This window comes from Oryx dammah, unplaced genomic scaffold, assembly GCF_014754425.2.
Source record: "Oryx dammah isolate SB20612 unplaced genomic scaffold, SCBI_Odam_1.1 HiC_scaffold_22, whole genome shotgun sequence".
In the NCBI taxonomy this organism is placed as follows: Eukaryota; Metazoa; Chordata; class Mammalia; order Artiodactyla; family Bovidae; genus Oryx; species Oryx dammah.
The window spans coordinates 6,695,016-6,712,794 of NW_024070206.1; positions in this window are offsets into that span (position 1 = coordinate 6,695,016).

Below are 17,779 nucleotides of genomic sequence, written 5' to 3' on the forward strand. Positions count from 1 at the left end.
TGAAAAAGCAGATATTGTTGAACTATCTCCAATAATAGTCAGGTATCTGCCTGCCCTCTCAAGAATGAGCCTGGGTTGGCTTTTACAGTCAGAGAAATGCTGTCTGGTTATGAGGAGTCATAGTTTAATTCCATCTAGATCTGTTTTTTTTTTGGAGAATTATGTTTTATGTTGTGCAAGACACAAGGAAATCTTCCAGGAAAGATGTCACATTTACAACCACAGCCTTCAAGTCACGTACACCCTGGCCCTCCACTCCAACCATCCTAGTCTTCCAATGCTCCTTGCACACATTCAACTTCTTCCTGCCTTGCCTGCCCCAGGGCCTTTGTATGTGCTGCCCCTTCTACCCAGACTCCTCTTTTCTAAGCTCTTTTCACCCCTTGTAACTTCTCATCTTTTAAATTTAAGTTTCTATTCAAGTGTTACCTCCAGAGAAACTTCCCTGACCATTTTGTGTACACACATACACACAAACACAAAATGGTTTGATACTTATAGAGAACTCTCTTTCCTTTTAAAAGTCAACCACTAATGAAAAAACAAGGAAAGATGGAGAAACTGTCACAGATTAGAAAAGACTAGAAGACCAGATGAATGTATACAGTGTGGCCTTCTGTATCAGATCAGGGGGGCAAAAAATATTAGTGAAAAGCCTAATGAAATCAAAATAAAGTCTCTAGTTCACAGAATTATATTGGGTTGGCCAAAAAGTTCCTGAAGTTCCAAAAAGTCCCAAAACAGCACATGGAAAAACTTGAGCGAACTTTTTGGCCAAGCCAATACCAATGTTCATACCTTAGTTTTGTCAAAGGTACCACAGTTAAGATTTCAGCACTAAGAAAGAGCTGGGTAGAAAATATATAGGAATTCTCTATACTATCTTGGCAAGTTCCCTGTCAATCTAAAATTATTCCAAAATAAATAGTATAGTGAAAAAAATTAACTTCTACATTATGTCTATACGTCCCAATAACTTTCTGTGTCATGAAGCATGACAGTCAGCTAGTTTTCCTGTTGTCTTGATTTTCTTTCCCTTTCATCGCTCCTAGCATGTTCAAAGCTCAGTTTTCCAAAGACTTCTGAAAGAGGGCTTGCGTCCCTGGTTCGTTCGGGTAGGGGCATGATGGATGGGAAGTGTCATGAGAAGGTACAACTGCTGATAATCCTGGGCACTGGGCTTCATTTCTTTCTTTATTTCTGGGGTGTGCTCCCCAGGACTCGCTGGGCACAGACATCAGAAGGCTTCCCCTCTCCTTCCCTCAGATGGCCTATATTAGCCAGGTGTTTTGACACACTCGGAGATTTATTAAAAACTGAGGGTGTCACATTCCTGGTGGCAAGTTACAAAACATTCTGTACGGCCAGATGTTCTAAACGTACTCATTTGATATAAAAAAAAGTAAGATTTGGTTACAACAGGTAACAGCAGTGAGCAAGGTGTTTTCTTAACCCTTTGGGGATACAAAAGTTGAATCAGACACTGCCCCCAGAGAATCCATTAGAGAACAAAATATGTCTTCAGAGGGCCAGCTTTTTCGAAAGAGAAAAGCTATGTTGATGACACAAAAATCACAGAATGAGTGGCCCCTTCCAATAATCTATATTTTAAGTAAAAGCTCTCCAACCCGGACTCTGCCAATTACTAGCTGAATAACACTATGCAGTTTCCTTAACCTGTATACTCTAGTTTGTTCATCTGTAAAATGGGAACAATAATGATATTTTCACATGTGGATTTAATGAGGTAATTTCTATAAAATCCTGAGAATAGTGTCTGGTACACAGAAAGGTGTGTGCTCTGGTGGCACAGACGGTAAAGAATCTGCTTGCAACACAGGAGATCTGGGTTCAGTCCCTGGGTCGGGAAAATCCCCTGGAGAAGGGAATGGCTACCCAACCCCATATTCTTGCCTAGAGAATTCCATGGACAGAGGAGTCTGGCAGGTACAGTCCATGGGGTTGCAAAGAGTTGGACACCACTGAGCTACCAACACTCACTTTCACTATTCCCCGAGAATAGTGTCTGATACACAGAAAAGACTCAATAAATGCGAGTTGCTACCATTGTTATTAAAATAAATATGTAAATAGCAAATAATGCTAAATATGTAAATAGCAAATAATGCTAACAGGATTAGAATCAGGTTGAAAAACTACCATCTATTACTGCTCTTCAATAACTTATTGTAAGCCATTCTTCTACATTATAGTTCATGAAACCTACCATTAAAGAAAGAGTATCATTTTATTTGCTGATTTGTGCAAAGCATAAGCAAAAGAGTAATGTACAAATCTATTCTTTTCCAGTAGAATACAATATGTTTCCCCTCGCTTTGCCCAAAAGATGTTTCTCAAAGTAGAGTGCAAAATAATAATTCTGTCGTTTGAGAAAAACTCTCATTAACTTACATTATTAGTTTCATATTTGATTGATCATCCTTCTTGAGATACAAAATTCTGGTATTTCCTGTTTATTTAGTGTTCCTATCAGGTAGCTAATGACATATGTGATTTTATCAGGCATTTTTCCACTACCACTATCATTTCACTCTCCTAGATCAATAAAATGGCTCTGATGATTTGTAACAATCTTCAGGTATTGCAAGATAAAGCTTTTGCCATTTAAACTGGTAGGTTACTTCTGATAATGTTCATGACAGACTGGAATGGGTTCATGATTTCATGAGACAGAATCCCTCAAAATCCCCATGCTACTAGAGAGAGAACAAAACCACCCCAGAAGTAAGGCCTGTCTGTCCTGCCCCTGCCTTACTTTCTGCCATTTTACCTCAAAGGTGGGTTTTAAGGAAAAAACAAAGGAAGCAAAGAGAGAAAATTTGTGTTTTTAAAAAAATATTTATTTATGTATTTACTTCTTTAGCTGCATCAGGCCTTAGTTGTGGGCACACAGGTTCCAGAGCACACGGGCCCAGTAGTTGCATATGCAGGCTTAGTTGCCCCGTGGCATGTGGGATCTTAGTTCCCTGACCAGGCATGGAACCCACATCCCCTGCATTAGAAGGCAGATTCTTACCCACTAGACCACCAGAGAAGTCCCATATAGAAAGCTCAGTGGGCTTTCTATATGGGTTTGTCAAACCTCAGAACTAGGAAAGCAGAGATTATGTCCCCAGAACACTGTCTTGTAAACATAACCTTCTACTTTGCTTAATATGATTAGCTTGATGGAAAGACTTCCACATTATAGAAAAAACATTCTCAAAGAAACAACTGAAGTTGACCCTTGAACAATCCAGGTTTGACCTGCATGGGTCCACTTCCACATGTGTGAAGTCTCTTCAGTCGTGTCCGACCCTTTGTGACCCCATGGACTGTAGCCCGCCAGGCTCCTCTGTCCTTGGGGACTCTCCAGGCAAGAACACTCAAGTGGGTGGCCATGCCCTCCTCCAGGGGAATCTTCCCGACCCAGGGATCAAACCTGTGTCTTTTGCATCTCCTGCACTGGCAGGTGGGTTCTGTACCACTAGAGCCACCTGGGTAGCTTTGGCCAAGGTCACTCAAATGTCATCTGTCAGACAGGCAACATTTCATGTATCAGTGCATAGAAGACCCCTAGGTTCTATGATGACCTGATGTACCTAACTCATTCCAGCAATTCTGAGAGGCCTCATGAGAGAAGAGGACACCGAAGCTGAAGAGAGAGGGCCTTACTCAAGTTCACAGTAATTGCTAGAGTGGGAGATCAAACTGATATCTCATCTGATGCTAAATAACAAAATTAGCTACCCTGCTGAGCTCCTGCAAGAAGCCAGTAAGCACCCTGTACATATTAACTGATGTAAAATTTGCAGTAATTGTTGGAGGTAGTACTCTCATCAGGGCTTCCCAGGTGGCGCCAGTGGTAAAGAACCCACCTGCCAGTGCCGGAGGTGTGGTTCAGTCCCTGGGTCAGGAAGAAGTGCAGGGCAATCCACTTCAGTACTGTTGCCTGGAGAATCCCATGGACAGAGCAACCTGGTGACTACAGCCCATGGGGTCCCAAAGAGTTAGACACAACTGAAGTGACTTAGCACGCATGGGCGCAAGTACTATCGTTATCCTTACTTCCCAGACTACAAAATCCATTCTGTTGATACATTTCTCATCGTGTAGCCCCCTCATTTCTATGTGCATGTATGACATTTTCCTAACGTCTTTGTGACACATTTAAACACAAATGCTAATATAAGCCATGCACATGTTTCCCAAAATGTTTTGAGTGGGTTTTCCCTTTTGCTCTAGCTTCCTATCAAACACCCTTTCTCCAGGCTCCTTTGTGGCGTATGGAGGACAGAATTTATCCTCAACTGACAGAGCTCCTTTAGGTCTATATGCGTATGTGCTAAAATGCCGATCTCATTTACAAGACATCACCATCAGTGTAAAAGCTGTTTGTGGAGTGGCTTCCCCAGTGGTCCACTGGGGAGGAATAGGCCTGTCGATGGAGAGGATATGAGTTTGAGCCCTGGCCCAGGAAGACCACACATGCCATGGGGCAACCATGCCTCATCAGCCATAAAGACAGAGGCTGGAGTGTCTCAGAGCCTGTGCACCGCAACAGCAGAGCAGTCCCTGGTCACCGCAAATAGAGAAAGCCGGAGAGCAGCAGCAAAGACCCAGCGCAGCCAAAAATAAATGAATACAAATTTACAGATAAAAATAAACACTGATTGTGATTTCCTACCACCTCTACATTCCCCTCCTGAAGAACAAGATAACATTTAATTGTTTCAAAACCACCAAGAAGCCACAAATTTAATGAGAAATTAATGACCAGGGGAATGATTTCAGTCAAATTCTGAACCAAGTTGAACCTTCGGGTTTTTCAAATGTTCAATCAAATATCACCATCCTGGTGTGTGAGTTTATTTTTTCTTGGCATCATGTAACTTCCTGTTTCTAAGAAAAAAGGATTAAAGTGTCCCATAAAAAAAAAAAGCTCCAAAAGCTTCTTGGACATCAAAGGGACCTTACACAACAACATTTTGATGAGTTAAGTGTAAAGGAATCAAAAACACATGGATTAAATTTCCCATAAAACCCACATGTGTTTAAAAATCAAGGGAAAACGTGCTTGGCCAAATGCGTTTGGGGTTTTGTCAAACCCCAAACATTTGAGGAATAGTGTGAGATGTTTAAGGAACACAAAACACAGCTGGATCAGCCTATATCATTCCAACAGCATATGCCAGTGGGAGATGATAAGGAAGATAAACCCACAAAACTGTAGCTTGGGCCTAAAAACCACATCCCTGATGATTGATAAGTAAGTTGTGGCTTTCAAATACCTATTTTTTCACTGCCTCCAAACTTAGAAAATTACAATTTATATAACCTGTTAGAAGTCGCTTAGTAAAGAACTCTCTACTTTAAAAAAAAAAAAAAGGGAAAAAGAATCACCATTTTCAACCTTCCGATTTTCCAGCCTAACCAGATGGAATCTTTTCCACCCCTTTCAAACTTTAATCAAGTGGCCCCATGCTTTGTATTATCTTTGATTTAGCTTTGCTAGGCTAAGCACATTATTAATTGATTCTCCTTTTATTTACAATACTATTGCTTAAAATATATACTAGGGTGTATAATTGAATTTGGGGTTTACTGTAATTAAAAAAGTCAAAAGAGCGATAAACATAAACGTTGGTAAATAATTGCCTCTGAGAACCAGCATAAATCATCAAGATTAAATGATTTTATATCACATTTCAACTCCTTAATTTTAATTTATGATCGCCAACCTGCTTCAGTCATTGCTGCCTAGAATTTCTTGTCAGTGCCTTCCATCTTTAGAGGTGATGGCAAGGAACTCCTGCAGATTCTCTTTTTCTGGGGGCTGAAATAATGGGTCCATGTGTTTTCCTTCCTATCATTTTCCTAGAGCATTCTACTTATTTTAAAAATTAGCCCAAGTAATGGGGAGCACAATTTGATTGTGGATTTAAGTACTTTTTCAAATCTACTTTCCAATTTAATAGATAAGCTTTTTCATTTGGGGAAGATCTAGTTTATAGATGTATAAATAAATAGAAACAGTGACAGATTTTATTTTCTTGGGCTCCAAAATCACTGTGGATGGTGACTGCAGCCATGGAATTAAAAGACACTTGCTCCTTGGAAGAAAAGCTATGACCAACCTAGGCAGCATATTTAAAAGCAGACATCACTGCCAACAAATGTCCATATAGTCAAAGTGATGGTTTTTCCAGTATTCATGTACAGATGAGAGAGTTGGACCACAAAGAAGGCTGAGCGCCAAAGAATTGATGCTTTTGAACTGTGGTGTTGGAGAAGACTCTTGAGAGTCCCTTGGACTACAAGGAGATCTAACCAGTCAATCCTGAAGGAAATCAGTCCTGAATATTCATTGGAAGGACTGATGCTGAAGCTGAAGCTCCAATACTTTGGCTACCTGATGCAAAGAACTGACTCATTGGAAAAGACCCTGATGCTGGGAAAGATTGAGGGCAGGAAGAGAAGGGGCCAACAGAGGATGAGATGGTAGGATGGCATCACCAACTCGATGGACTTGAGTTTGAAGCAAGCGCCAGGAGTTGATGATGGACAGGGAGGCCTGGTGTGCTGCGGTCCATTGGGTCGTAAAGAGGTGGACACGACTTCGTGATGGAACAACAACAACAAATAAATAGATGTTTCCTTTGGCTAAGCAATACTGAGTAGAACGTTTTGAGTGATAAAAATAATTATTGAGAGTACTGACATGATTTCCAAGAGGGTACAAAAGTTCATGATCCCATGGTTTGTGCTTTCCTGACCTCCCTCACAATCAGCAATACTGCAAATTCCTCATTCTTCTTTTCAATACAGACAACACAGAGTACTCTGCAAGAATATAATGCAATGAAAATATAAATGAACACAAAGTATTTTTCCCAAATGAAAGCACACAGTTATGGGAACGAAGTGCATGTTTTTCTACTCTCAGGCTCAGTCACTGCAACATGAATCAACAGTTTCTACACACTTGAGTCCAAGTTCTATTCTCCATGTGATAATGTACAGCAAGGTCACATCTCAAGAGCTAACCCTGTACATGAATAAAAACAGCAAAAGCAACCAGGAGAGAATGTATTGCTAATCATTCGCTTACCCCATCATTTGCTAAGATCGGAGTCAGACATTTTAAGACATTAGCTTTAAAGCTCACAACAACGACCGGGACAGGGAGATTTCCATTGCTTCTGTTTTACCACTGAGGATGTTGAATCTCAAAAAGATTAAGCTGCTTGCCCATAAATAAGCAGACAGACGTGTTTGGTCACAAAGCCCATACCCTCTCCTCAACTCTGTTGTCTCTTATATATTTAAGGCAAATAAAAGAAAACAGTGACTGTGTCTTAGGGCACTGAAGAGAGGGACCACAGGAGAGACAAGAGGAATATAATCCTGTCTTAAGAGGTTGGCAGCCTCTCACATCGATATGGTTTGTAGTTTCTGAAATCACAGATCCTGCTCTGCTGCCCACCCTAATGGCTATTCTATGTCCCAGCATGATACATCTTTCTCTCCAGACATGACTTGGATCAGTTTGCTGCATTTATACTCTTTTAAATTTCTTTTGCACATGCTCAGGGCATCATTTTGGAGAGCAGTCAATTGCTCAGGGAACTGATTCCATGATGCTTTCAAGGCTGTCACCTGTTTCTCATTATTTCTTTCCTGAGCTTAGCGAACAGACATGAGTGTTCTCTACGGTGGGAATGAAAAGTCTGTGGCCAGAAAAACAAAATCACACTCACCATCATTGTGCTCTTCCTATTATAGTCTCACCTCCCTGGTCAGCGTGATGCATCCTGGAATGAACAGAAAACCTGCTCAACAGCAAGGACTTTTATTCTTTGCAGCCTTAGAGGCCTTTCCGTTAATGTCCAGGGTCAGGAACTAGGCTGATGGGTCACATGAGATTGGCAGCACATGGTAAAATAATTAGCAGGTCATCCTAGACTGGAGCAGGTGCTGTCCTGTGAATGAGAACCACAGAGAGTTTGCAGCAGGCCAACATCATGCAGAATGGTGCCAAAACCCCAAATCACTACATGAGACCAAATCAACAAAGTGAAATCACGAAAGAGGAACAGCTCCTCCAAAAAGAGATGAGAAAAATGTGCTGTCTTGACAATCAGAGTAATTTAAGTTAAACTAAGATTGGAGGAAATGAGAAGAGATAGAAAAAACAGATACATTCAGCTATAAAATACCAAATACATGCATTTCAGGCAGTTTAAGAAAACTGGAAGCAAATATCTTTAAAAGCCTAACATGAGTAGTCAATAGATAAATGAACAAATAAAGAGAATAGACAGTTTACAAAGAGAAGAAATATAAAGGAAAATATCCCTTTTCACTGGAAATAAATCTATTTTTTCAAATGGTTTATTCTTCTGGTCAGTTAAATTCATACTTTTTAAAGTGTATCATTTCCACTGAAGATGAGAATCAAAGTAAATAAACACTTTCAAACAGTGCTGATGGTACTCCGAATTAGCATAAATCTTTTACAAAGAAATATGGCAATGCATATCAAAGTCCCCCAATATATATATATTTTGGCTGCCTTAGGAACTGACTCTAAGGAAAAAAATCTTTAGTATACATTCAAAGATATTCATTACAGCATTATTTACAGTCAACATACAGAAATAAACCCCAAAATATCCTGAAAAGGAAAAATGACAGATCCAGTCAATGAAATATGACAGCAAAAGTGATTTTGTGTATTTGTTTGTTACATTTATTTTTTTTTTTAGCTTTCTATTTTATATTGGAGTAACTGATTATTAGTGTTGTGGTGGTTTCAGGGACACAGCAGAGCGACTCAGCTGTACACACACCTGTATCCATTCTGCAAAAGTGATTATTATGAAGACTAAACAGTTTGGAAATGCTTTGCGATCATATTGATTGAGAAAGAGCAAGCAAAAAATTCTATGATAATAAATACAAACAAAAAAATTTTGTATCAGAAAAAGGAGACTGAAAAGAAATATACTAAAATAACAGCAAGGTTTGTACAAGCATGGTGGAACTCTCGCTATTCTATATTTTTCCTCACTTGCCACACCTTCCTCAATGGGATGGCATCTCTTTTATTAATGTGATTTTTAAGGAGCAGAGCTCATATTTTTAAATCACTACCTTTTTAAATAACTCATTGAAGGATCAGAGAAAAAACCCCAAACACTGACAAGACATACACAGCATTTATATCTAAGGGAAAGATAACAGGAAGGCATCTAAATAGGTCCCATAATTTATAAAGAGATAAACCTCTTTTATCTGGAAGACAATGTATTGAATGTATTGAAACATCCAGAAACGCTTGGTAAAGAGGAATACACGCCAAAAGAAATGAATTTCCTTCTAAGATATGTTGAAATGTACATAGATAAGGAAGTGAAGAACAGATTTCTATGAGGTAGCCTGGGCTACAGTCTTCTTTTCTTGCCATTTTAGGCCATATGGACTCAGTAAACAAGTCTGTTTGACATTGTCTCAGAGCATCTTCCTTGAGGCCAGAAGGCTCTATTAGACTTCTTGAATCCTATTCTGACTCTGTAATTCTACAGACTGTATTAAATAATAAACAATTAAGTATTAAATAATAAGGAGGCTTCCCTGCTGGCTCAGTGGTAAAGAACCGCCTGCCAATGCAGGAGACGTGGGTTCGATCCCTGGTTCGGGAAGATCCCCTGGAGAAGGAAATGGCAACTTACTCCAGTATTCTTGCCTGGGATGTCCCATTCACAGAGAAGCCTGGCGGGCTACAGTCCATGGGGTCACTAAAGAGTCGGACAAGACTTAGTGACTAAAACAACAACAAATTGGGATGTCTCATGGTATCATATTGGGTAGGTGGTGCTGGAGGCCAGGTGGGGATCGGAGGGGACAGAAGAGGACAAGGTCTTCCACCATCCTCAGAAATACCTTCATCCCACACTTGTAGAGACCACATCAAGACAATATTCCATCTGGCTCCAGAAATGAGAAGTTAAAACGTAGGTGTTTCCAATGTAGGTGGAGCAGACAGGAAACAAAATCAATTGTATAAAGGGCTTGCTTTTTGCAGAGTGTGCCATAGATAAGGGCATCCCTGGTGGCACTAGTGGTAAAAGAAACTGCCTGCCAAGGCAGGAGACTTAAGAGTTGCCGGTTTGCTCCCTGGGTCAGGACGATATCCTGGAGAAGGGCATGGCAACCCACTCCAGTATTTTTGCCTGGAGAATCCCATGGACAGAGGAGCCTGATGGGCTACAGTCCATGGGATCGAACAGAGTCAGACACGACTGAAGCAACTTAGCATGCCCAGCACACCCATAGATGAAGGTCATTAAGAGCTTAGATATTGTCTGCGATATTCTGAAGAGTTAATAATCTAGTTTGGAAGATAAACATAACTGCATAAAGGAAGAGATAGTTAATTTCTAAACAAAAAATAAAAAGGAACAAAGGAGGCAAGAACTATTACAGAATAAAGCCCTTGGTTGGTGTAACATTTGCTCCTGAAATATACAGTCTAACATCTTTGCCCAAGGAACACGTCACAGACACTTACTGGGAACAGCAAGACATCAGAGTGGAGATGTTATTTCTCTCTGGTTGTAGGCATTTGTTCATCAAATATACACCAAACGATAAGACACTCTTCATGTTTTAAAGCACATTCTTATAAGCATCATGGCTCATCAGTTTTATATTCTTAGTGGTATTTTGTTAATTATATTGTTAGGATTCAACATGTTTTTAAGAAGTTGTATTTTACAGGAATTACCCCTGTACTAGAGTCAATAATTTTTCTCTGGCTGATTATGGACCAAATCAAGGGACAAGAGAAGCCCTGAGATTCGATACAGTAAAGTGCTCTGCAGTCCTCAAATTCACAAGAGGACTCATTAAACTCAGTTGTCCATCCTTGACTGAATTCCAAACAGTTTCGATGTTTGGGTGAGAGAGAGGCTGTGTAAAGATAACAGAAGAAAGATGGACTTACACACTGTTCCTCTATACCCTTGTCTACTTGTTTGCTTTCTTGCTCTTAAATTTCAAAACCCTACAGTAACTGAAAAGGGCTTATCTGTGTTCTGCTGAGAGGGGATTTAGGCAATAATGAAAGGAAATTGAGGTTCAGCTTGAAGAATGCCTGTCTGTGCTGGCATGGCAAGTATGTTGTTTTCTGGAAAATATATGCAACTCCCCTTCCCTAAAAAACCCTGTGTTTTGTTATGATGGTAAATATGCCACCTTTTCCTGTGGGCCTGCTGCTACTCTGCTTGGTATTTAGCAGAGAGGACAAAAGCCTACTTTCGTGCCAAGGATAAAGTCTCAAATTGATGAGACTTTGCAAATGAGAGCTCATGGCAGTCTTTTAGAAATATTGTTATTGTCCCTGAAAATAGAAGTAGACGTCTCCTCTTCATCCAGACTTTCAGAGCATCTATTGTCCCCAAATGACTCCACCAGCCTGGAATTTACAGAGTTGGAGCCATTGATTTAAGGTGCTATATGTAGCTCATACCTGCAGTTTTGGGTAAGGTGAAAGCAATATTTTCAACCAAACAATAATGTGCTTGAATTACTCCTTCTGTCTTCTTTAAAATACAAAAGATTGCTCCTCAGACAAGAAAAATTACTATAAAATACACTAATTGATTAAATATCTACTAGAATAATACATCTACTTGTAAGCTGTGCACTTACTTTTCTAGCAATCCCGTCTTAATTCAGAAAATATTATAAATATGACACTTTGGCCAGAAGAGGACCTTAATTTCAATGATATCAACCATTATTTCCTGAAATCTAAGTGGCAGGAACTGACATTTACGGGGAACTCACTCTGGAAAAGAGATGATATCAAATGATTTGGCGACAGAAGATGAGATGGTTGGATGGCATCACTGACTCAACGGACATGAGTGTGAGCAAACTCTGGGAGCTGGTGACGGCCAGGGACGCCTGGCCTGCTGCAGTTCATGCAGTTATCAAGGCGCTGGACACAGCTTAGTGAGTGAACAACGACAAATGTCTGTTATCTCCGCTGATTATCAAGACCTACTTTTGAAATGAATGTCATTATCCCTATTGCACAGGTTAGGAAACCAAGGCAGGGAAATATTAGGTAACCTTCCTAAGGTAATTCAGCTGATAAGTGAAAAATCCAATAATGACTCTCAAATTTTACACTATTTACTACATCATTGCTAGATAACTATTATGGAAGTGCTGGTGGCTTATAGAATTCATTAATTCACCTCTCCTTTAAAAAAAATTATGCATCTATGAGCACAAAACTGAGAGTATTCAAGAGGTTAAAGAACAAAGAAAATAAATACAGAAGGAGCCTATAAAGTTTCTAAAAAGTCAAAGATCAGGATTAGCAGGTGTTACAATAGGATGTAATTAAGACATACCGTGGAGAAGGCAATGGCACCCCACTCCAGGACTCTTGCCTGGAAAATCCCATGGACAGAGGAGCCTGGTAGGCTGTAGTCCATGGGGTCGCGAAGAGTCGGACACGACTGAGCGACTTCCCTTTCACTTTTCACTTTTCTGCATTGGAAAAGGAAATGGCAACTCACTCCAGTGTTCTTGCCTGGAGAATCCCAGGGATGGGGGAGCCTGGTGGGCTGCTGTCTATGGGGTCGCACAGAGTCGGACACGACTGAAGCGACTTAGCAGCAGTAGTAGTAGTAAGACATACCATGATAAGCGCCAAATATTTCATCCTGAAACATTTAAGAGAATGATGTATCTAGATTAAGATATTGATAAGAAAATTATTCATATGAGACAAGTTGTACTGGAATTTCATTTTGAGGTCTTTTTTTAAAAATATAATTGTGTAAAAGTTCTGGTGTGATGGGTTTCACTGGGATGGAATTTTTCTGCCAATAAGTGAGTGTCTGATGTGAACATCCTGCTGTCAAGATGGTCACCACTGGAGGGCAGAGGGCACACTTGATTGATTTTTGATGGAGAAATTGATACATTGATAAAGCAATCTAGTTGATTTTGCAAAGCCCCTGATGGGATCTACCACGCTTGGAGAAAAATGGCTTTGACTTTGGGATTTGGTGACAAAAAAGTAAGAACCTGCCGCACCTGAGGCTGAGCTCATTCTGGTTCCTGGTCAAAAAGGTGGAGATGTCTTCGGCCTGATGGCGTGTTGCAATGCCAACGTCGGCTTCTCTTGGTTGAATTCTGTTGGGTTCTGCTGGCCCCAGTCCATGCCTAGCTACTGGCACGGCTCCTCCTCCTTGGTTAAGTAGGGGGTTTTAACACTTGCAGATTACTCCTATCCTCGAGCCCCCCACCTTTCCCAGAATCTTCCTGTTAAAACTATTATCTGGCCATAATAAGCTGGGCAAGATCCATGAAATCCCCACACACAATCCAAAAGCATTTTGTCATATTTCTCTGCCTAGATGGTGCAATGCACAGCAAGGTGGGTTTGAGGGGCTGGGCAGAAGTGGGGGAGCATTCTTTACATTCTTTTTCTCAAGCACCTTCTGGAGTTTTTTGCTTTTCTGTTTTGCTTTTCCGTTGTCACGACTGCTCAGAAATAAGAAAGCATCCCAAACATTTCGACTTACATTTTCTTACATGGAGACATGTCAACCACGCGTTCAATGACAGACGGTTGTGTGTGTGTGTTTAAATAACTTTGCCCCGTTCTCTAAATCACAGATAATCACGAGCAGAGTTGGTGGTTGCTTTTTTTTTTTTTTCCAATGGTTGCAAATCCCCAGCCCATGTGATAAAAGATGCTGACATTAATATTCTGGTGTGCAAGCTAATTCCTTCAGCCCAGCTGTGAGGCAGAGGCTCTGTGACCGAGGTGAGACTGCGGCAATGTGCAGTGTGTGCAGGGTCCCCTGAAAGGCTGATCTGTTACTGCACCTTGTGCAAATTATGGCAGCTCGACTGTCTCCATGGATGAGCAGAAGTGGCTGTTTTCTTGCTGCTGCATTCAATTTACTGGCTGCCTCGCAAGGTTCAGACCAGGCCCTAGGTTTGACTATTAACTGTTTACATCCTGTCACTTTCTAGACTTCAATCATCCTTGACCCCTCTAACTTATAGAGGAGAGATCAGTAAACATAATAGCGTGAAGTCCTTCCCTGGTAGCTCAGCTGCTAAAGAATCCGCCTGCAATGCAGGAGACCCCGATTCACTTCCTGGGTCGGGAAGATCCCCTGGAGAAGAGATAGGCTACCCACTCCAGTATTCTTGGGCTTCTCTGGTAGCTCAGTGGTAAAGAATCCACCTGAAACTCAGAGACCTGGGTTCGATCCCTGGGTTGGGATGATCCCCTGGCGAAGGGAACAGCTACCCACTCCAGTATTCTGACCTGGAGAATTCCATGGACTGTACAGTCCATGGGTCATAAAGAGTCAGACACAACTGAGCAACTTTCATTTTCGGTTTTTCAAGGAGCATTTAGCTCCTGTCTCTGCAATGTGTTCATTAAGCAAATCTCTATGTCGCTTGAGATCCCACAGATCAAGCCACCCAGTGTTCTAAAAAGTAACAGGATGCTAAGTTGCAGAGACTACTTGCAAAGGAAAAGGACCCCCACTTTCCTTATCACTCGTGGGATATATACCAGCAATTAACCCTGTACTTTCTTATATTATCATGTAGTTATTATTTCTTGCACATTTTCCTATCTTCTCATATAGATTTTTAGGTCCTTTTGTGTATGTGTGTGAGTATGTGTGTGTGTGTTTCCTTCTCCAGCAGACAGGAAGTCATTTAAGATTTTTAAGGAAGAAAGATCTTTTATTTATTTATTTGTATTATTTTTGGCCACACTGCAGGGCATATGGGATCTTAGTTCCCAGTAAGGAATTGAATCCATGCCCCCTGCATTGGAAGCTTGGAGTCTTAACCGGAGAAGTCCCAAGGTCTTTTTCCAAAAATTCATTTTTTTTAATACAATCTTAAAAGGTTATACTCCATTTATAGTTATTACAAAATATTGGCTATATTCCATGTATTACACTTTAGCCTTTAACCTGTCTTACACCCAAAATAGTTTGTAAGTCCCACTCCCCCATCCTTATATTGGCTCCCCACCACTCTAACCACTAGTTTGTTCTCTGTATATCTGTGGGTCTGCTTCTTTCTTGTATCTGGTGTTTGTGTGTGTGTGTGTGTATGTGAATATATACATTCACAATGCAGTACTACTCCGCCATGAAAAAGAATGAAATGTTGTCATTTGCAGCAATATGGATGGACTTGGAAGGCATTATGCTCAGTGAAAAAAGTCAGATAAATTTTCAGGTACTCGATTTTAAAAAGTAGTATCTCCTTCAAATCCTCTTCAGCTTCTAACCGTACACCTGGTTTAAACACAACCCTTACTGCATGAAACATAGTGTGAGGCACACAGTAAATGCTCCATATACGCTTTTTGCTACTGAAATTAAAAATTGAAATGACTGGGGGGAAAGCAACAAGCTTTGACATGAATAGAGAGCATCTGGGTCACTGGGGCAGAGTCCTCTTTTTCTTCCCACTCCTCCTCGCCTCTGGATTGCCGTGTGGAACTCCAGGGCTCTGCCCTGGCTCTGGGTACAGCTAAACAAGGCCCTCTGCAAACAGCTCTGCCCATCAAGCCCTCCAGCCCAGTCTCTGTGACTTGCACCCTCTGGCACCTCGTTCTCCTGCTGCAACCGGCTCTGGGTCCTGCCTGTGCCTTTACTGCTTCCTGTTCTCATGTTCTACCTGAACATCGTTCTCCTCCTGACCCACAGCCAGGTGACTCCTCCTCGCGGAAGGCTTCTGTGACCTACTCCAGCGAACTGATCCCTCTTTCTGTGCGCTCCGGCTATCTGTACTTTCTTTAGCATTATTGAACTCATGTGTAAGATCACTCTCTCACCTATCAGATATACGTCCTCAGCAAAGAGGGCTGTGTCTTGTTTATCCTTGAGTGCTTGTGTGCTAAGTTTCTTCAGTCGTGTCTGACTCTTCTGTGACCCCATGGACGGTAGCCCACCCAGCCCCTCTGTCCATGGAATTTCCCAGGGAAGAATGCTCCAGGGGTTCTTCCCAACCCAGGGATCAAACCTGCATCTCTTGCATCTTCTGCACTGGCAGGCAGATTCTTTAGCACTGAGCCACATGGGAAGCCCTAGTTTAAATGTAAGCAAGCACATAACTGGAAAGCATAACTGGAGAATGTTATAAGGGCTCATCCTACTAGATGAATCAAACCAGATTTGCTCAGACCAGAATCCCTCCACCCTCCCAAATCTGTAGCAATGGCACAGCACCACACATGAAAAAAAGTGCTAGCTCTGTTCTGATTGGAAGTAAATCAGAAGTTTTAATAAGATGTTGACCCATTATTAGAAGAGCTGATGCCTTTTTAAAAATCAAAACAGTGGTGGAATAGGTCAAGAGACATAAAACAGAGAGGCTTGCATTGTCTCTGTTTAATCTTGGACAATTAACTTAACATCCCTCAATTTCTGGTTTCTCAGGCAATCAATGAAGATATAATTCCATCCACCTTGTAAGGTTATGATGGAGAATTAAGTGCCAAAAAGTATGAATTTGTTGAATGCCAAGTCCCTTCCCTATCTTCATCCTGAGTTTCCTTGCTATAGGTTTTGGGATACTGAGTGGAGATAATCCAACTGTTAAAGGGATCGTTAAAAGGATGACCTGAGAGGCATATACCGTGATCACACTCTAATATCCCCTGTGAAAAAGAAGACTTGAGGAATTTAATGCCGTTTCTGCAATAAACAACCTTTATCAAAATTTAAGTTGCTTTCTATGCATTCCACACTAGAGAGAGGTTTAGCTTCAGTTGCCTTTTCATCTGCAAAAGCAATGTTGCATCAGTCAATCAGTTGCTGAAATGGTCTTATCTAAGCCTGATGATTCTGATCCAACACAAGTCTGCAGAGATTAACTACCATGGGAGTACATCATGTCAACTCATTCTACTTCCACAGACTTCCCCACAATGCTTCATCCCTCTATCAGCCAGCTGTCATTGAAAGCCTACCAGGTACTGAGGCCAGAGGGTATGAAGTGGCATCATCATTTCTCAGAGATGCATGATCTCGTTGGAGAGAAAAACACAGCGATTACAAGATAGCTCACAATGCCCAGCTATACACGAGGCACTCAAAATGAATGATAAAGACCACGTGTGCTCTGGGAGGTCAGAGAGGAGCACAGCCCTGCTGGGCAGCACTGCAAGCCCAGGCTGCACCGAGAATGGGAGGTTTACATGAGGCCAAATACGAGAGACCGCATGGAAAGAATAGCAGGGAGAGAGAGTGGGTTACTGAAAAGGCAGGCAGCATGCAAGCAGGCTTGCGTGGGGCGGCACACGATCTCACGTGGACACGGTGAGAATGCAGGGCTCCTTGGGGCATGCATGACCCTCAGGCACAGTGAGAGACCCAGCGGCCAAGCCGGGAATCCCTGAATGCTTGAGCAACAGATCTTGGAGAGCAAGTGCTGGGGGAAATGGAATTTGCAATCCCAAGAACAACAGGTACCAACCGTTCTGGGTGAAGCTGTATGTATCGCCCTTCGCACCCTGACTTCCACATACCTTAAATTTTGCTTTCAAAATGACAGCTCCTGCTATGAGCAGGTCACAGCACTTATAGACAAAACCTGTGTATTGGTGATCTGTAATTCCCTGTCAAGTTGAACTGGGAAGTGAGATAACTAAAACAGCCTTCTAGAACTTGTCTTACTGAGCCCTATCAAAGATGTTTCCATCAGC